The sequence below is a fragment of the Lepus europaeus genome, chromosome 16, assembly GCF_033115175.1.
Source record: "Lepus europaeus isolate LE1 chromosome 16, mLepTim1.pri, whole genome shotgun sequence".
Classification (NCBI taxonomy): Eukaryota; Metazoa; Chordata; class Mammalia; order Lagomorpha; family Leporidae; genus Lepus; species Lepus europaeus.
In genome coordinates, this window is record NC_084842.1 from 68,879,902 (window position 1) to 68,902,256 (window position 22,355).

The 22,355-nt window shown below is 37.1% G+C and overlaps 1 pseudogene; it reads left to right on the top strand.

Annotated features, from left to right (window-relative positions):
* The first annotated feature begins 5,432 nt into the window (after positions 1-5,432).
* Positions 5,433-18,069, top strand: LOC133775100 (cyclin-dependent kinase 1-like; annotated as a pseudogene).
* Positions 18,070-22,355: the final 4,286 nt, after the last annotated feature.

Below are 22,355 nucleotides of genomic sequence, written 5' to 3' on the forward strand. Positions count from 1 at the left end.
TGCCCCTCTTCCAGTCCAGTTCTCTGCTGTGGCCTGGGAGTGCAGTGGAGTATGGCCCAAGTGCTTGGGCCCTGCACCCCATGGGAGACCAAGAGAAGCACCTGGCTCCTGCCTTCAGATCAGCACAGTGCTCCGGCCGCAGCGCGCTGGCTGCAGCGGCCATTGGAAAGTGAACCAACGGCAAAGGAAGACCTTTCTCTCTGTCTCTCTCTCTCATTGTCCACTCTTCCTGTCAAAAAAAAAAAAAAGAATTGCATAAAATATTTTTAAATGTTTGAAAACTTCATTGGTTGCAATATTCAGATTCTTCAAAAGAATAATCCAAAGTCAAACATTTCAATTGCTCTCTGATTTGTCATTGTGGCTTCCTAAAGTCATGTCTATATGATGTAATGATTTTTGCCTCCTGATGCTTCACATACAATTAAAACTGGAGATAGACTTTAATCCCAGACTTTAATGCACAGTTGCATTTTGGTCACAATCAACTGACTGCTTGTAAAAGGAGGATTGTTATGATTTCTTATATGAAGTCTGTGTGATCATATGTGAATTTAAGTGGAGTTTACTCATATCCAGGAGTGTAAAAAGCCCTCTTGAGTGAAATTGTACTTGTATCACATTCATCCACACAGGTCTTGGAGAACCAGCCCTGGAATTTAGGAACTTTGCTTTGTTGTCTTGCAGGGATACATCTTAAATACTTAAGAGGGAATAATCATTTCTTTTCACTTATGAAGTTAGAGAAGGATTAAAATGTCAAATCAACTGTATGCTTTTATATTTTATACTTTCTCTTTGTAAGAAAAGACATGTGGAAATTCAAATCACTAGGAAGTTTATTGATATACTCACAATGAAATTTAAGATGCAGCTTGGGTAAACAAACGGAGAGATTATTTATACATTACAAAAGGCTTATGATGACAATGTATTTAAAGAAATAAACAGGAAGCTGTTGCAGAGTGGGTAAAGCTGCCTCCTGCATCACCAGCATCCCATATAAATGCCAGTTTGAGACCCGGCTGCTCCACTTCTGACCAGCTCTCTGCTATGGCCTGGGAAAGCAGTAGATGATGGCTCAAGTCCTTGGGCCCCTGCACCCAAATGGGAGTCACAGAAGACGCTCCTGGCTCCTAGCTTCAGATTGGCATAGCTCCAGCCGTTGTGGCTAATTGGGGAATGAACCATCAGATAGAAGACCTCTCTCTTTCTTCCTCTCCTCTCTTTGTGTAACTTTTTAAAATCAATAAGTTAATTAAATTAAATAAATAAATCTAAAAAAAATCTGTCATGGCAGCTTCCCAATGAGGAATACTACTATCTAGACTGTATTTTTACCTTCAAAAAAGAAAGGCTTTAGGAATCTCCCAAAAGTTCCATCATCTAAATGCTATGAATTTAAGCCTACATCTCTCATAGTTCAATAAACTGAAGTTTCCCTTGCACTTTAATAGCATTAGAAGTTTTTAAGTGAACAATCCAACTTAGTTATAATATCGGTTCTAGTTCACTGAGGAGTCCTAAGGAGAAATAGCTGCAACTACCACAAATGTACAACCTTGTAGAATTTCAGCCGTTGTCTCGTGATTCAGGCTTGCATTTCCAGGTCTTCTCATGCCTAGACAAGTGCCATTCTTGTCCATGCAAGTTGGATGGACTTTGTGGAATATTGACATTTTTTTGACAGGCAGAGTGGACAGTGAGAGAGACAGAGAGAAAGGTCTGCCTTTGCCATTGGTTCACCCCTCAATGGCTGCTGCGGCTGGCACACTGCAGCCAGCGCACCACGCTGATCCGAAGGCAGGAACCAGGTGCTTCTCCTGGTCTCCTATGCGGGTGCAGGGCCCAAGGCCTTGGGCCATCCTCCACTGCACTCCCTGGCCACAGCAGAGAGCTGGCGTGGAAGAGGGGCAACTGGGACAGAATCCAGCGCCCCAACCGGGACTAGAACCCAGTGTGCCGGCACCGCTAGGCGGAGGATTAGCTTGTTAAGCCACAGCGCCAGCCTCTGATGCCATTTTAAAGAGTAGGCATATACTATTTTGTCCATATGTTTAAGAATATATTTTAAAGAGAATAGCTAAAGCTAAATTTTTATGAAATGATGCCGCGGCGCCGGCCAGAATATTGACATTTTTAAACAAGCTAACTGCGAATCTCATGTTCCTCACAGTTGTCTGGCATGAGAACAATATGCATATTGTTGTCCAAGTGAAAATTAGAGTACAAAAACATGAGTTGGCATTTAAGGCAGGCCTATATAATTCAATACCTTCACTGTTATACAAGGTGCTTTTTCGTTATAATTTAGTTTGATCCATAACTCAAACTATTGCGGATTTCCAGATTCCACTCCTAATTTTTTCCTTATCTTTTAAGACTGTCTATTTTCTGGCAATATGGTTCCTTGTAGATTTATACAAAACACATATGATATCCATGAAAATATATCTGGAGGTCTTTTATATTTATCTGAGCTCCAAACTCTCTTTCAAGTCTTATTCTGTACAGTGGTATATAAACTGATCATATCACACTTAAGCCTTTACAAATTTCAACATTTTCTAATTTGATGAGAAAATTTTGACCCAGCTGCAACTTTTCTAAAACTATCTTAGCTAATCATGGTCCCATAATGTCCTAGAGTTTACATTGAAGTCTGTTCTCTTTTAATATTTTAGCCTCTATAAAATTTGACTTATTTCTGATTTATTTTTAAAGTCGTACACATCAGTTTATATCTCTTCTGTTAATTTTCACCCCATTAATAGATTCTTTGTCCCTACATGTGAGTTATTTTATTGAGTAGGTCATAGAATTTTTGCAAGGATATAATTTTTGCCTTTTATTTATTTTCATGTTACATTTACTTCATCAGAGTTGTGATAAAAATGATTATACCAGACGGAATAGATATATTTATCACTGATGAATGATGTGATCCTAAGCACCTACCACAAAAAATGGAACTAATTTGGTTCCCATAGGATGGAACATTGAAATCATTCAATGTATGTAAATGTCTATACACATTGTGTAAGTGTGCACACATAATATATGAATGATTCTAATATTTGTATTTCTGTGTAAATGCATATTGTGTATTGCATACATATATGTCTAAACATATATACCTTTCTGTGTGTATATATGTTTATGGATATATATACATGAAAGGATTTCAAAGTTTGTAGAAAATCCAATAAAAAGATGTTAATTTTGAGCAGACATGGTTTCTCATAATACATAATTTCATGAACTTTTTGAAGCTCCTTTATATTTGTGTGTACACAAACATACATAGATATCACACACATAAACACACATCTATGCATTTCCACTTAAGTTCCAAACTCCTCTAGTATAGGGAATTTTTGCTGTATGATATCAAATAGACCCAAGTTAAAAAAGAGTTTCTTCATTATTCAAGACTACCTTTTCCCCTCTGATCCTTCAAAAACTTTCTTGTGTCATCTTCCAGTTTATTGGTTCCTGTATCTGACTTTCTAATTTGCTAATCTACTCCTAAAGGAAAGAAACCAACTAACTTAACTTTAAATTTTCTCATGGTATTAAGTACATTGTAAGCATTTTAAAAAATCAGGCTGATTAATAAATTTTTGTTCATAAATATAACTATATTCAAAATGAAAATCAAAGTGAACGCATAAAATAGATGTATTACTTATGTGTTTATACAGTGTTTTTGTTTTCTTCATACTATTTGCTGAACTCTTCTACTTAGTGTAGGGTTAACTTTACAAGCCCTAATTAAGCTGAAAGTAGATTATATAAAATTAAGGATGGGAATGGGAGGGGGAAGACAAGCAGAGCTGGACAAGAGAGAGGGTAGGGTTGAAAGTATCACTATGTTCCTAAATCTGTATATATGAAATACATGCAACTTGTATAACTTAAATAAAATTTAAAAAAGAAAAAAAAATGAAAAAAGAACAAAGAGTACATTTTCTTTCAAAACCTGAAACAAACTTGCCATAGTAGTCAAACACTTTGCTTACATTTCAATGCTCCGTCTCTCACATTCTACCTACATCATTGTCTCTCACATTCTAAACTGAGCTCAGCAAAAATAATTTGGAAGCAAAAAAGTGAATAAACATTTCTTAAATTTTCTAAATTAAATTCCACATTTGCGGCCGGCACCCTGGCTCACTTGGCTAATCCTCCGCCTGCGGTGCCGGCACCCCAGGTTCTAGTCCCAGTTGCTCCTCTTCCAGTCCAGCTCTCTGCTGTGGCCCAGGAGTGCAGTGGAGGATGGCCCAAGTCCTTGGGTCCCTGCACCCGCATGGGAGACAGGGAGGAAGTACCCGGCTCCTGGCTTCGGATCAGCGCAGCACTGGCACAGTCATATTTGTTCAAATTCATGTTAATAACAACTGGTTTTGAATTCATATATGGATCTGGAATTGGCCAGCATAAACCAAGATGATGGCGATGGACCTTAATTAAACAGCCATCACTGCAATGCCATACTATTCCTTCAATTTTACCCTCTCTGCATCCTTCAAACCAGGACAACAGATCATTGTGTTTCAATGTAGGAAGATTTCTTATTTGAAATGCTCCATGTGGTATAAGAAGATGTAATGGATGCTTCTTGCTTCCTAACCCATATGGATTTCCATTGATATTTGTTCCTATAAGCTCCAGTGTTTGTTCTAAGAGATCTGCTAGTGGCACTGCACTAATTTCCAAGAGTCCAGGATCATCAGGGTGATGCAGCCATTGAGGGAGTGAACCAATGGAAGGAAGACCTTTCTCTTTGTCTCTCTCTCACTGTCTATAACTCTCTGTCTCTCTTTCTCACTGTGTAACTTTGCCTGGCCAAAGGAAAAAAAAAATTCCACATTTCCTATTTGAGGATAAAACATGAGAAAGCTGTGGTAACTCCAAGAATAATTCACCAGTAAGACCCTATGGGACTAGGAGATTTTTCTAAAAGGTAATGATGTGTGGCTGTTATATGGTGGTGGTGAACATATAGATTGTAAATCTGTTTTTGAATACATACATATATATATACTTCATATATATATGAAAGGCACAGTGACAGAATGAGGAATGAGGACAAGAGGGAAGTGGGGGGAGGGGCAGAGAGAGAGAATTGCAAATGTCTTTGATACCCAGTTCTGGGCCAGGTCAAAGCCAGTAGGCAGGAGCTCCATCTGAGTCTCCCACATGGGTATCGGGGGCTGGAGCACTTGGGTCAACCTCTACCATCTTCTAAGGCACAATAGCTGGAAGCTCAATTGCAAATGGAGGAACTAAGACTTGAACTAGCACTCCTGTAAGGGATGCCATCATCACAAGCCACAGTATAACCTGCTGTGCTGCGAGGCCAGCCCTTAAAATATCTGTTTACATTTTTTCTTGACTCTACTAATTTATCATGAGGGAATTGACTGCATATGTGCCTGCTGGAAGCTCAACTTTCAGGTAAGATTCTTGTGCTCATGTGCCACAGATCTCTCTTAAAATTCAGCCATAAAAAAATAGTACAAGAGGGGCTGCCACTGTGGCTTGGTAGTCTAAGCCTCAATCTGAGGCACTGGTTTCCCATATGGGTGCCAGTTAGTGTCCCAGTGGTTCCTCTTCTGATCCAGCTCTCTTCTATGGGCTGGGAAAGCTGTAAAGGATGGCCAAAGTTCTTGGGTCCCTGCCTCCACGTGGGAGGCCCAGAAGAAACTCCTGGCTCCTGGCATTGAACTTGCCCAGCTCTGGCAGTTGCAGCCATTTGGGGAGTGAACCAGTGGATGGAAGGCCTTTCTCTCTCACTCTCTCTCTCTCTCTCTCTCTTTCTCTGTAACTCTGCTTATCCAATAAATAAAATCTTTAAAACCAATAAAAAAGGAACAATAATACATATACTGAATAGAGTTAAAATCTTATTTAACATCTAATTTTTTGACAGTTTTAAATAGCATTTCTCTCAAACTGTTGAAATCTTTACATAGTATATACTAAGTTGATCTTCTGTATATAAAGATAAATAAAAATGAATATTAATGAAGAATTGGGTGGGAGAGGCAGTAGGAGATGGGATGCTTTGCAGTGGGAAGGTGGTTCTGGGGGGGAAAAACTGCTATAATTCGAAAGTTGTACTTTCTAAATTAATATTCATTAAATAATTATTAGAGAATATTGGAGAAACCCTGCAAGATATAGGTACCAGCAGACTTCTTGGATAAGACCCTGGAGGCACAGGCAGTCAAAGCCAAAATTTACTATTGGGATTGCATCAAATTGAGAAGTTTCTGTACTGTAAAAGAAACAGTCTGGAGAGTGAAGAGGCAACCGACAGAATGGGAAAAAATATTTGCAAACTATGCAACAGATAAAGGGTTAATAACCAGAATCTACAAAGAGATCAAGAAAATCCACAACAACAAAACAACCCACTTGAGAGATGGGCCAAGGACCTCAAGAGACATTTTTCAAAAGAGGAAATCCAAATGGCCAACAGACACATGAAAAAAATGTTCAAGATCACTAGCAATCAGGGAAATGCAAATCAAAACCACAATGAGGTTTCACCTCACCCCGGTTAGAATGTCTCACATTCAGAAATCTACCAACAATAGATGCTGGAGAGGATGTGGGGAAAAAGGGACACTAACCCACTGTTGGTGGGAATGCAAACTGGTTAAGCCACTATGGAAGTCAGTCTGGAGATTCCTCAGAAACCTGAATATAATCTTACCATTCAACCTAGCCATCCCACTGCTTGGAATTTACCCAAAGGAAATTAAATTGGCAAACAAAAAAGGCATCTGCACATTAATGTTTATTGCAGCTCAATTCACAATAGCTAAGACCCAAATGCTCATCAACAGTAGACTGGATAAGGAAATTATGGGACATATACTCTATAGAATACTATACAGCAGTATAGTCAAAGAAGCAGGTACCTGTCTCTGAAGGGAGGAGAGAACTTCCACTTTGACTATGACTTTGGCTAAATATGATCAAAGTCGGCGAACTCAAGAGGCTTCCATAGCCTGGCAACTCATGACTAGAGCCTAGGGAGATTACTGACGCCATAAACAAGAGTGTCAAATTGTTAAGTCAACAATAGGAGTCACTGTGTACTTACTCCTCATGTGGGATCTCTGTCCTTAATGTGTTGTCCAATGTGAAGTAATGCTATAACTAGTACTCAAACAGTATTTTACACTTTATGTTCTGTGTGGGTGCAAACTGATGAAATCTTTACTTAATATATACTAAATCGATCTTCTGTATATAAAGAGAGTTGAAAATGAATCTTGATGTAAATGGAATGGGAGAGGGAGTGGGAGATGGGAGGGGTGTGGGTGGGAGGGAAGTTATTGGGGGGAAAAGTCATTATAATACATAAACTGTACTTTGGAAATTTATATTTACTAAATAAAAGTTTAAAAAAAAGTTTAAAAAATAAATAGCATCTCTTTCCATATCTTCTCAAAATAATGATTTTATTAGTTTACTTGGTATTTTTGTAGAATTTTATGCTGCCTATAGATACTATAAAATTATATATATATGTATACTGTATACTTAAGAATAGATATAAATATTTAATATTGTTTATAGATACAAATGCATATGGCATGAATATATATATATATATATATATACATGGTCTATCAATGTATATTCTTATGCATATAGGCAAATATAAGGGGGCTTCCAAAATTCATAGAAAAATTGAATTAAAAGATCAGTTCATTTTACCAAAACAATTTTGGAAACTCTCCACAGTTTTTATCATAATGCATGTCCTCATAAACTTTTAAGAATCCTTGTATATAGGAAGATGTAGGCACATACATTTATATTTGAGATAAATGTATTACCACACATGTTATCTTTCATTTATCTTTCAATCATTTCATCCTGGTTCAGTCTAGCTGGTTCCGTCTTTGGTTGGGATTGTTCACTTAGAACGTTCTATGAATGTTTGCTTTTACAATGCTGAGTTGTAAGCAGTTTCTTCAGGCAACAAAGCCAACTGCCATTCTGCCCACAGTTACTCTGAATACACTGCACTCCAGATTATACTTCTGGGGTGAGACAGGAGTCCCTTTCATTTATTTGGGTTGTAGAGACATTCAGAGGAATGAATGACACAACAACAGCTATATCTTATGCATCCTCTGTGCAGTAGAAAGATCAAGATTACAAGTAAAATTTGATTTTCAGAAATGTAAATCTTCCTCTAATAAAAGCAAGATTCATTATTTCTACTGATCAATTCAAACTGAGAGCTAATATTAACTGTTTGCTTGCAAGTGTTTTTTATTGTATCTGGAAAACTGAACTTTTGAATATAAATTTATAAACCTCACAAGAAAAATACATTTTTTCAACATATAACTTACTTATCAAGGATATGCAAAAAGTGCCAAAACATCACACCATATCTCATTAACGCACACAATTTTTATCTGAAAAAAAGAAAAAAAGAACCAAATGAAAAAAGTGCATCTCACTTATGTACAGTAAATTTTGAAATAATAACGGATCATTAAAGCTATAGCAGTATATCATTCATAATTTTTGGTTTGATAAGCAATAAAACAATTTTGACAATATTTGCAGTAATACTGATACACAGAGGAATTTCTTTTTTGTTGTTTTTTATTTTTTTATTTTTCTTTCTTTTTTTAATATTTTTTATTTATTTGAGAGGTAGAGTTACAGACAGTGAGAGGGAGAGACAGAGAGAAAGGTCTTCCATCCATTGGTTCACTCCCCAGTGGCCGCAACAGCTGGAGCTACACCGATCCGAAGCCAGGAGCCAGGTGCCTCCTCCCTGTCTCCCATGCAGGTACAGGGGCCCAAGGACTTGGGCCATCCTGTACTGCTTTCCCAGACGATAGCAGAGAGCTGGATTGGAAGAGGAGCAGCTGGGGCTAGAACCGGCAGCCATATGGGATGCCGGAAATGTGGGCGGAGGATTAACCTACTGCACCACAGCACAGGCCCCTGATTTTTTTTTTTTTCTTTTTCATTTATAGCTCCCACATATTCCTGCTGAACTATGGCCTTTTTACTTTTTACTTTTGACTCTTTGTTTAATGGAGCATTAAGCCTTTGACTGCAATGTAAATTTAAAAAGTTATCTCAAAAATTTTAAAAAAGGGAAGGGAAGGGAGAAGGGAGAAGGGAGAAGGAAGGGAGGGAGGAAGAAAAGGGGAGAGAGAGGAAGAGAAATATCATGATATTTTTATAGTTTTATCTATGAACTGCATTTAGTCTATTCTCTTTGTAATAATATCACTTTTACATGAGAACTGTGTAGTAACAATTTCATGCATTTTCTGTGACCATGAGAATCTAAGAACCTAATGTATTTATAAATTCCTTACAAATTAAAATAAGGAAAAGAAATAAGGGCCAAGAACTCCATCCTGGTCTCTCACGTGAATAGCAGGGCTAACATTTCCCACTGCTTTCCCAGGTGCATTAGCAGGGAGTTGGATCAGAAGAGGAGCAACCAGGGCTCAAACCAGCTCTCTGATATGGAAAGTTGGTGGTGCTAACCAGCAGCTTACCCCACTGTGCCACAACACTGGCCACAGACAGTATACCTTTTATTAATAATTCCATTATACATTTTAAAGTATGTTAAGGGAATAAGTGAGATGTTCACTATTGCCTAATCATTCTAATGATCTGAAAATTCTTTTGGTGCAGTTCTATCAATAAACTTATTGAAAAATCTCCATTTACTTTTCCTATCACTCAATGTCTACGTGCGCATGTGAAAGTTCTTATTAAAACTAATTTGTTTTATGCACTGACAATCATGTTGAAAAGTCAGCAGGAAAAATAAATCATCCAATTATTCCTATTGAGGAAACAGCATGAAAGTGTTGGTAGATTTAGAATGACGATTTGTGCATCTTTGCAACACTGTGCGGTTGGAGGTGCTTTGATGACTTGATTCAGTTTTGAATCTGTTGTTCTCCTCTTTGTTCTGCAGGAGGTTATTTATTCCCACACACTCCAGAATGTAAAGAATGATGGGGAGAGAGTACAAGAGAAAAAATGAAGATAAATTATGGTGTGGGCCTTGTAGTAGAGAAGCATCTGTTTTGAAACAGATGAGGTTTATCAATCTGGAATAATTACCAATGCCTTTCTGAAATCAATGTCAACTAAGCTGCTTTTTGTGTCAGAATTTCTTCTAATCAGATTTATTAGAGATGTTAGAGTACACAAAATAATGATCATCTCCTTAATTGAAACAGCCGGAAACCAAAAACCATACCTCTCCACCTCCTGACACAGACATCAGGGGAAAACTGCTCATTAAAAATCTGGAGAAGTAGATAAAAATTGGTGTCACTCTCTGAAAAGTTAAAAACTCAACGTGCTACACAACTTTGAGACTTTTAATAAAACACTGTTGAAGACAGCACAGCTGTTGCTTTGAAACACAGCATTATTTTGTGTGGTGTCTCAATGTTAGTTTTTGATAATGAATAAAGAAAACAGCCAATTTAAAACTCAGGGATGGTCTTCAAGAACAGAGGAAGCTGTGCAGCACCCTGAGAGGAAAGTAAATGTCAGTGCAACACTCCAGATGGCTCAGGGAACTTTCTCAACAGAGTTGTGTACTGCTCCCAATGGGATCAGGCGCTAGGGTGGCTCCAATTTGACCAAAGGCATCGGGCACACATTTATACCTTAAAAGACTAAACTCTGTGTTCTAGCTTTTATTCAAGGCTCTTGAATATAGCAGAAGAAAGATTTTATTTTCTTACTAAATTTTGTTCTGAAGTAAACAGAGCATGGCCTTACTTGTATAGTGCCACATAGACACAAGCTATCCATAGACTCAGACAAGAGTTTCTCACTCTGACCCTATTCCACCAGGTCCCTGCTCATTACAGCTAGCAGACGTGAAATCAAGAGAGCATCGACAATCAGACCCTGCAAGCTCCAGGTATGTAGGAACTTCATATCCTATCCCTTTTCCAGTAATCCAGTGGTCATCATACTCAGCTCCATTGTCTCAATGGCACATCACACAACTGGTGGCCACCAGCTTGCAACAGTGGACCAGAGATTGTTTTTGTAGGGTGGTGACTGTAGCCTGGGCATGTGGTATGGACTAAGTGCAGAAACTGGGAGTAGCCAAAGAAAGGAAGGTGGAATTTTGAGCCAGAGGACGGGATCTAACTGTTCTTGCATTGACATTTCTGTGTAGAAAATGTTTAAATTTGCACCCGGTTTCAAGTTTGTTACTGACATACATTTTTCAGGTAAGAAGATAAAACATATTTTAAATAGCTGTTTATCATGATTTATGACTAAAAAGAACTTAGTTTTATGGTATGCAGATCTCATTTATTCTCCAAATTTTACAAATGTTAACATCGAGCCTATTTAAGTTACTGGATGAATTTCTTCATTGTTAATCGAATCAAATTAAATCTTTATTTTTAAATATAAAGTCATTTTTTCTTCTACTCTGTACTATGACTGTTCTTGGAGTTGTATTTTATCAGAAAACTTTTCAGTTGAATCATCTCTTTGTCCTTTTTCTGTGCTTAACTTCTTTTTCTCCAGTGTGTTGTTGCCTCATGCACAGATTCCTCTCTCCATCAGCCAAGCAATGGGCAGATCTTAATAAGTTGCCCGGTTTGGATTTCGTTATTGCATTTCCCCTTCAAAAAGGAAAAGAAGGAGGAGAAGAGGAGAAGGAGAAAAAGGAGGAGAAGGAAAAAGAAGTATTGTATCTATAGTGTCATGCCCAACTGTCTGTTTACATCTACCACAAGCTATTATTGTACATTCTAATAGAAAGCATATAGTAAATTTCCAATTAGACATCTCTCCTTAGATGGCTGTTATTAAAACACACATATATTTATTTTTGAGCACTTAATTCATTCAGGATTTGAACTTTTTAGATGGAATAGCTTAAAAAAATAAATATAGGGGCAGGCACAGTGGCGTAGAGGGTAAAGCCGCAGCCTGCAGTGCCAGCATCCCATATGGGTGCCAGTTCGAGTTCCAGCAGCTCCACTTCCGATTCAGCTCTCTACTATGGCCTGGGAAAACAGTGAAGATGGCCCAAGTTCTTGGGCCCCTGCACCTGCATGGGAGACCTGGAAGACGCTCCTGGCTCCTGGCTTCGGATCAGTACAGCTCCGGCAGTTGCAGCCAATTGGGGAGTGAACCATCAGATGTGGATGCAAGATCTCTCTCTGTCTGCCTTTCCTCTCTCTGTGTGTAACTCTGACTTTCAAATAAATAAAATAAATCTTTAAAAAATTACATATATACATATATGTATATGGACACACACACACACACACACACATATATATATATAAATTGTGTGTATACACACACACACACATATATCATGAAGCAGGCATTATGGTACAGCAGATTAGACTGTGACTTGAAATGCCAGTATCCCATATCAGAGTGTGGGTTTGAGTCCCTAGCTGCTCCACTTTGGATCTAGCTTCTAGTTAATGCACTTGAGAAGGCAGCTAAATGTGGCCCAGTTACTGTCACTGCCACTTCTGTGGGAGAACAGGATGGTTTTCCTGGCTCCTGGCTTCAGCTAGGCCAGACATTGATATTGTGGCTATTTGAAGAATTAACCAGCACATGGGAGATTCTCTCTCTCTCTCTCTTGCTCTCTCGCTCTCGCTCTCTGACTTTCTCTCCCTCCCTCTTCCCCCACCCTATCACTGTATTTCATATAAATACATCTTAAATAAACAATATTTATCCTTTAAAATTTCATTCTAGTGTTCATTTCATTCATTCCCATTTCATGACAGTTCTGATCATTAGCGTTCCTGGTTTTGTTTTATAACCCCAATATATGACTCTTTATCACCTATTTTTAAAAAATATTTATTTATTTATTTTAAAGGCAGAGTTACAGAGATGCAGAGACAGGGAGAGAAAGAGAGGTCTTCCATTCACTGCTTTACTCCCCAGATGGCAGCAACAGCCCAAGCCAAGCTAATCTGAAACCAGGAGCTAGGAGCTTCATCCAGGTCTCCCATGTGGGTGCAGGGGCCCAGGACTTGGGCCATCTTCTACCGCTTTCCCAGGGCATAGCAGAAAGCTAGATCAGAAGTGAAACAGCCGGGACTAGAATTGGTGCCCATTTGGGATGCTGGCATTGCAGCCAGTGGCTTTACCCACTATGCCACAGCACTGGCTATTTTAGACAAAAATACATTTTTTAAAATTTATTGAAAATAGTAATTGTATATATTTATGGGGTACAATGTAATATTTTGATACATGCATACATTTTAATGATCATATTAAGATAATTATATCCATCACTTAATATATTCAAAGGTTTCTTTGTAGTATGAAAATTTAGAAGTCTTTCTTCTAGCTATTGAGAAAAGTATAGTATGTTATTGTTAACTATTATTACCTCATTTATTTGGTGCCTTTCTAAATTTTTGATGTAGGCACCAATTGTTTTAAACTTTCCTCTTAACACTGCTTTTTCAATATCCAATCAGTTTTGATATGTTGTGTTGTCATCTTTATTTGTTTCTAAAAACTTTTTGATTTCTCTTTTGATTTCTTCTGTGAACCACCGTTCATTCAGGAGCATGTTGTTCAATCTCCATGTGTTTGTATATGTTCTTAAGATTCCTAAGTTGCTGATTTTCAACTTCATTCCACTGTGGTCTGAGAAGCATGGTATAGCTTTGAATTTTTTTTTAAAAGTTCCATGTACTGGTAAAATGAATGTGTATTCTGCAGCTTTAGGGTGGAGTATTCTATAGATATCTGTTAAATCCATTTGGTCTATAGTGTAAATTAACTCTGTTGTTCCTTTGCTGGTTTTCTGTCTGGTTGATCAATCCACTCCTGAAAGTGGGGTATGGAAGTCCCTCATTACTATTGTATTTGAGTCTATGTCTCCCTTTAGATCCATTAACATTCCTTTTAGTTATCCAGATGCCCTGTAATTAGGTGCATATTTATAATATGCATGTTTGTAATAGTTACATCTTCCTGTTGAATTGATCCCTTAATCATTTCTGTTCGTTATGGAAGGTCTTTATCTCACATTCATTCATCAATTAGAGATTTGCAGGGCATAGTATTCTGGGTTGCCAGCTTTTTTCTCTTAAGACTTGGAATATTTTTCACCATTATTTCCTATCCTGTAGGGTTTCTGATCAGTAGAGTGCTGTGAATCTAACTGGAGATCCTCTGAAGGTAATGTGGTGTTTCTCTTGTGCATATTTTAGAATCTTTTCTTTATGTTTTATTGTGGAGAATTTGACTACAATTTGTTATGGTGAAGATCTTTTCTGGTCATGTCTATTGGGAGTTCTATGTGCATTCTGTATTTGAATATCCCTTTCTCTCTCCAAATTAAGGAAGTTTTCTGTTATTATTTAACTAAAAAGGACTTTAATCTATTCTTCTACACCTTCAGGAACTACTAAGACCCATATTTTGGGTCATTTGATGGTTAGATCTCTAACAGTGTTTTTTAGTTTTCTGATTTCTTGTTATTATTTTAGTCTGACTATAACATTTCCATGGATTTGTCTTCTAGCTTGGATATTCTTTCTTCTGGCTCACCTACTCTGTTGTTAAGACTTTCCACTGCATTTTTCATTTGATCTATTGAATTCATCATTTATAGTACTTCATTTTGATTTCTCTTTAAAATCTCAATTTCATGTGAATATTTTTCATTTATGTCAAATAGAGTTGTTTTTAGTTTCTGAATTTGCTTCTGATTGCTTCTGAGTAATCCAATGATTAGCTTTTTGAATTCTGCGTCTGGCATTTCCTCAATCTTTTCACCTTCATATCGTAATATTGAAATGTATTGGAATGAAATGGCCATTCTGAGATTCAGTGATTGTTTACAGCCCTTGTTTCTTCACTTGAGGAACAGCATTTTTTTCTTCATACTATTTTTAAAAGATTTTATTTATTTATTTGAGAGGTAGAGTTACAGACGGTGGGAGGGAGAGACGGAGAGAGGGGTCTTCCTTCTGTTGGTTCACAACCTGGATGGCAGCAGCGGCCAGGGCTGCGCTGGTCTGAAGCCAGGAGCCAGGTGCTTTTTCCTGGTCTCCCAGGCGGGTGCAGGGGCCCGGGGGCTTGGGCCATCCTCCACTGCACTCCCGGGCCTTGGCGGAGAGCTGGTTTGGAAGAGGGGCAGCCAGGACTAGAACCTGCGCCCATATGGGATGCTGGTGCCACAGGCAGAAGATTAACCTACTGTGCCATGGTGCCAGCCCCTCTTCATACTATTTTTTTTAACGCTTTTACTTAGTGTAGAGTTAACTTTACAATCATTAAATAAACTTAAAGTAGATCCTTGTAAAAATTAAGAGTGGAAATGGGAAAGGGAGGAGGAAGAGGGTTGGAGCATGGGTGGGAAGTATCACTATGTTCCTCAATCTGTATAAATGAAATACATGAAACTTGTATAACTTAAATACATTTTCTTTCAAAAAAGTAAAAAAAAAAAAAAAAAGAAAAGAAAGAAAAGAAAGGCTGGTTTCAATGAAAGGTTCATGAAACGAAGATGAGTTTAGCTCAGTTCAGAGAATACTGATTGAACTTATACTATATGCTGAGACTGCTACACACTGGAGGATGGAAATATAAAAGTAAAGAAGACATGTCTTTATTCAAAACTATTATCTGGCCGGCGCCGTGGCTTAACAGGCTAATCCTCCGCCTTGCGGCGCCGGCACACTGGGTTCTAGTCCCGGTTGGGGCGCCGGATTCTATCCTGGTTGCCCCTCTTCCAGGCCAGCTCTCTGCTGTGGCCCAGGAAGGCAGTGGAGGATGGCCCAGGTGCTTGGGCCCTGTGCCCATGTGGGAGACCAGGAGAGGCGCCTGGCTCCTGCCATTGGATCGGCGTGATGCGCCGGCCGCAGCGGCCATTGGAGGGTGAGCCAACAGCAAAAAAGGAGGACCTTTCTCTCTGTCTCTCTCTCTCACTGTCCACTCTGCCTGTCAAAAATAAAAATTAAAAATAATAATAATAATAAAAAACTATTATCTGTACTACACTGTGAGAAGTGCTGTTAAAAAAAAAAAAACCCTGCACTAAATTGACTAAGCAAGGGTAATAGACCTTGTGATGGTCTCTGCTGGTTACCAATCCCCTTCCAAGTATTCACTATGTTGTGTGATTCCCTTCATTGAGTCTTCAGGCTATATCCAGTGACTCTGTTGAAAAAGAATGGGCACAGCAGAAGTCACTAGAAATCCCTTCTAGGAGTATTTACTTCTGTGCTATTTGCTCTGGCTGTTTCTAGAGGATGCAAGTGCCATGTACTGCTATGGAGATAACATTGTAGCAAGAAATTGGAGTCTCCAATAAACAGCCAGTGAGGACATAAAGACTGCTACCAGCAATGTGAGTGGGCTTGGAAGGAGATTCTTCTCCAATCAGCTTGAGATGACAGAAGCTCTAGATGGATGCATTGATCGCAACTTGAAAAGAGACCTTGGATTGTGGAGCTGTGCCTGATTCCTGATTTACAGAAGTAGTTCAGTAATAAACGTGTTGTTTCAAGCTCTTAAAAAAAAAAAAAGGAAATGTTGTAGTATTCCTTTGGGTTACCCATGGTGTCTTCCTTATTTTGGATTTTTGCCTTTGTTTCTCAGCATTTGTAGATTTCTTTTCTCTCTGGTTATATGTGGTTTGCAGGGCGGGTAGCTGGGTCCCTTATATGGCTTTTCCCCTCCCCTCCGATTGCTGGGCAACCAGTGTGATAAATACCTTTTTTCCTCTTTGTCTAAAACATTACATCAACAACATGGTTATTGAAATTGCACCCTATCCCTTTCCTTTATGTAAAGAGCATATGCTTCAATTTTTTAAGGATCATTTTCAAATAACTTAAGAATTAAATTTATTATTACTTATTGTCCATTCTTTTCTTACTTAGACTGCTCTTAGCTAAAGACAGACATGATCAACCAAAGGCAAATTCATCAGTAAAATTAAAACTCACCTAAGGGTTACCTATTTTTGCATTTTTTTGCTAGACAGTCAATAGTTAATGTGTCTATATGCCCTATCTCTCTCTTTTCACTAAATTCATAAACTTCTGTCAACTTTGCAATCATCAGAGGGATTGATCAAACACATTAAGGAGGGCTGTACCAAAATAGAGGAAACTGGAGAAGTTACTTATGGACTAGTATTTAAGAGTAGACATGAAACTACATGTCAAATAGTAGCTATGAAGAAAATCGTGCTAGAAAGTGAAGAGGAAAGAGTTCCTAGTACTGCAATTTGGGAAATTTCACTATTAAAAAACTTCACCATTCAAATATTGAGAGTCTTCAAGGTGTGCTTATACAGGATTCAAGACTATATACATTTTTTAATTATTTTCTGTGGTACTCAAGGATAAATTAAGTTCAATCCTTTCTGGTTAGTACACGGGCCTCTCACTTGTTAAGAGCATTTTGTAATAAATTCTTAAGGGACTAGTGTTTGGCTACTGTAGAAGAGTTCTTCATACAGACTTAAGTCTTTAAAATCTACTGATTGATGTCAAAAGAGCTATTAAACTGACTGATTTTGGCATTGTCAGAGCTTTTGGAGCATCTAGAGCACACACATTTGAGATAGTAACACTCTAGTACAGACCTCCACATAGATCGCTGGGGTCACCTCGTTACTCAACTCCAGTGGACATTGCATTACAGTTGCCATGTTTGCAGAATTAACAACCAAGACTCCACTTTTCCGTGGGAATTCAAAAATCGATCAACTCTTTAGGATTTTCAGAGACTTAGGCACGGCCAATAAAGACATGTGGTCAGAAGCAGAATTTTTACAGGACTGCAAGAATATATTTCCCAAGTGGAAACCAGGAATCTTAGCATCCTATGTCAAAAATTTGGATGAAATTGTTTGGATTTGCTCTCAAAAATATTAGTCTATGATTCTGCCAAATGGATTTCTGGCAAAATGGCATGAGTCATCCATATTTTGATGATTTAGACAGAGTAAGAAGATTTAGCTCTCTGACAGAAAGCTTTCATACATTACATCAAGAATGAGTAGTTAAGTTTTTACTGTCAGCTCTCATTTTTGTCTTCCGTATTTCTCTTTTCTTTGTTGCAAAACATGGTATTCTTTTAATTTCAAAAAGTATGACTTAAAATGTAAATATTTTACCATTTGAACTTAAATATACTAGTTCCATGTATGCTTGAAGATCTCACTGTAACAAATATTTTTATTATCATAAAACTATACATTTAATGTTGAAAAAAAATAATTGTTTTTCCATACACATCCACTGCCTAAGAAACAAACTTGGCTAGATTCATAATAGTCTTTGTCGGTGCTTGTGTCCTCTGAAAACAGGCTGTTAGGATTGGTTAGTGGGGACCAGCACATATGAAAAGTAGGGACCAGAATTTGTGCGAGAAAGAAATCAGAATTTTATACCCTACCAATACAGCTTTGTCCCACAGCAAAAAATAAGTATCTAAACCTTTGTACCTGTTTTGTTGTATCACCTAATGTGGATTTTTCTGAGAAACATTATGTATATTAATACCACAAATCATGAAATTTGAAATAATTTTAAAAGATGAACAAGAAATTGCAGATACAGAATGATTTGCATAATAAACTAGTTATATACACATAGCACAAAGAATTTGTGACATATTGCAACATAGAACATTCTTTAATAGTGTTAGTATATAATCTATAGCAATGACATGTGTAGAGAATGTTAAACGGTGAACAGAATTTAAAACTGATGGCATATCCTAGTTACTAAGCTCTATTTATATGTTAAACACTGTTTAAAATGCTTCATATGAATTCTGAGCAGTAGCACTATGGAGATAATGAAATAATATATGCAAATCATTAATTTCGGGAAAAGAATGGCTCCGAATTATAATACCTCATATTTATTAAAAGTTTTAAGTATCCAGTGAAAAAAGGAGGAAATTAATATACATGATGTAGCATTTTTGTGAGTTTTTAATTGCTATTTTATGGTTGAAACAAAAATTTTAGCACCATCTGACACTCAAAACAAATGGTACTAGAAGTGGGGAAGTGAGATTTCCACATTTCACTCAAAGTAGAAAAGTGTTGTTGCCAATAGATAATATATATGATATAAGATCCAGAACAACCATACAAAATTTCCAGGAAAAACATTCAAAAGCACTATCAATAAGCTAAGATGGAAACTTTAAAGTATTCTAGTAAATCACAAAAAGATAAGAAATAGCAAACAGTGGAATAAGAAAGATAGGAATGAAATAGAAAACAAGTGATGGAATGGCATACTTAAGTGTTAATATCAAAACTTACTTTAAATGCAAATGATCTAAATACACAAATCAAAAGATACATTGTGAGAGTGAATTACAAAAAAGATGCAGGAGGAACTATATGTTGATAAAACAATTTCAAATTTGCAACATAAGTTATTTGAAAGCAGAAAATGAGGAAAATATGTCATGAAATATTTATCAAAAATGAGTCACTCTACTTAATATCTGATGAAGTTGAACACACAATGAAGAAAATGACTTGCAAAGGGGTGAGCGTTCTGGCACAGTGATTCAGACTCCTCTTGGCATGTTCACAGCCCAGATCAGAATGTCTAGATTCCAAATCCCCTGTCTCCTTCTGACCCAGCTTCCTGCTAATGGACACTCTGGGAGGCAGCAGGTGCTGACTCAAGTACTTGGATCTCTGACATCCACATATGAGTCGCAGATGGAATTCAGGAATCTTGACATAAGTTTGGCCCAGCCCCTGGTTTTTGTGGGCATTTGGGAAGTGAACCATTGAATGGAAGAACTCTTGGCTTCCGTCTCCCCCTGCTGCTTTCACTGCTTTAAAAGCTTTATAAAAGCTGTTTTGTTTTTTTTTTCCTTAGAAAAAGAAATGGACTTGAGAAAAAGTCATACATACATACATACATACATAAAAAATGAAAGGACTAGTACACCAAGAAGACAATGACCTTATAGGCTGATCAATTAAAAACAGCCACAAAATAGAGGCAGAAGAAATGGGTATTTAGTCAAGTGGTTAAGATGCCCACATTTTACAGTAATTGGTTTGGATTCCTGGCTCCAGCCCCTAATTCCAACTTTCAACCAATGCAGATTCTGGAAAGACACTGGTAAGACTCTGGTACCCATAGAGGAGACCTATATTGTGTTTCTGTGCCCTGGCTTTAGTTCTGACCCAGCCTTTGTTGTGAGCATGTAGGGAATTAACCAGCAAATGGGCGCTCCCTGTCTCAATATCTTTCTCTCAAATTTTAATAGATAATCATTGTAAAAAATAAATACAGTATGTCAAATAAATTAAAAAAATAGGGACAGTAAAATCTGATAGAAATAGTGAAGAGAAAAATAAGAAAATCTACTAGAGTGTTGGGGACTTCAACATTCCTCTTGGCAAGTGGAAAAACAGAAATCAGCAAATACACAGAAGAATTGAATAACACAATCCACAAATTGTACTTAATAGACATGTATAGACTTTTTAACTCAGAATAACATAACACACTATTTTTCCAAATACCCATGGAATCTGTTGAGATATCCAACAGAGGAATCATTAAAATGCCATGGTACATGCATCCCATTAAATTTGTCTAGCAATAAAATGATTCAACAATCCATGTACACACTTTAGATGAGTTTCCAGGGAATTACACAAAAGGCTGGGAAGAGGTGGAGATTACGAAAGGTCAAGAAAAAGGTTGTGATTTTTATGACAGTAAATTGTTCAGCACCTTAAATGTAGTAGCAAATACATGACTTTTCACAGTTAGTAAAATTGTATAGATCTAAATCCATAAACAAAGTTTTAAAGAAAAGTGAGAAAATATAAATTTATTGGTAGTTTATATTGATGATGATAACCTAGGTATACTACCGCACAATAGTTCTTACAAAGTATATTTAGGAAAAGTTTATATAGGAATCTCTAGTATTTCTTCCTTCATGTGACTCCACCATTATTTCAACAAAACAAGCAATTAAATGTAAATATAGGTTTGCAAGGTGACTTTTACCTTTTCATTTCCATATTTCTGACCATGAAGAGTTACATAGCTCTGACTAAGGAAGAATATGAAATAGTAAGAAAAATATATTATTTCCTAGCCTGTGGAAAATAGGATAAAGATGTCAACTTCAAATGAGGAGCGTCATAGGTTCATAAGGAGTCACCCAGTGGTCATGTGAGATCTCTCCACCTGTGAGGTTTTCCAGGATAATCTTGAGAATGTTATCTCCTGAAGAGCCAAATAAGCATTTCTTAATGGGTATAACATGTAATACTAATAATATAAGATACTAATAGTAGTTTAAAGAAAAAAATAATTTCATTAGTAAAAGGTAAACCATTATTTAATCCAAGAATTTACAGAGTCAAGGGTCATTGTTTTAAATCTCTAGGAAAAAATATAAATCCTAAACAATTTGAATGTGTGTGTACACCCACATAGCCATGAGGGCTAACATTCTTTGGAATATATATTTTTCAGGAGTTTATTTAAGTTAAAGCTGAACAACACAATTTCCTAAAAATTTTTATATTTTATTAATTATACAGGAGATGCCCTTGTCTTACCTGATATGTTGTTTGTGTTTTTTTATATTTGTTTGTTTGTTTATTTCATGAAACTCTAGAGAAAAAAAAGTTTCCTTCAATTAAAAAAAAAATGCTGCAAGTACATTTTAATTTACTTTTCTCTCAGTAAACAGCTCTCAAAGTCAGTTACCTTTTTGATATGCTCATATGTAGGTCAACAATTAAATCCAAATATAATCTTATTTCTGCACAGTCAAAAATGGGGATATTCATAGTGCTCTATGTATGAGATATTATTTTTCTACTTCTGCATGCTCACATATATTTATTTAAATTTTATAACTCGTGATATTAAAATGTCTGTATGATCTGGAGCTATTCACTAAACGCATTATTCCCTAAAGTCATCTTGTTCCAGCCACATTGTTATTTATTCTCATTTCACTGTAGTGATTTGACTTAGCATAATGCTGATCTGACTCTATTTTTGCATGAATTTTATTGCAGGCATGTGTCAGCTTATTCCTGCAGTAGTTATACATAAGCTCCTCCAAATATTCACTGTCCTATTTTGTGGTCTCTTTTCAGGCAACAATTCCATTGAGGGCAACGGCCCTGACTTAGCTCTGTAGGTACCTCACCAATCAGGATGCAAGTTACATTTCTAAGGGAATGAGCTATTCCAGCAAACATATGCCCGAGCAGGCAGCAAAGCTGAAGGTTCATTAATATTGAAGCCTGCTGAAGATGATGAGAG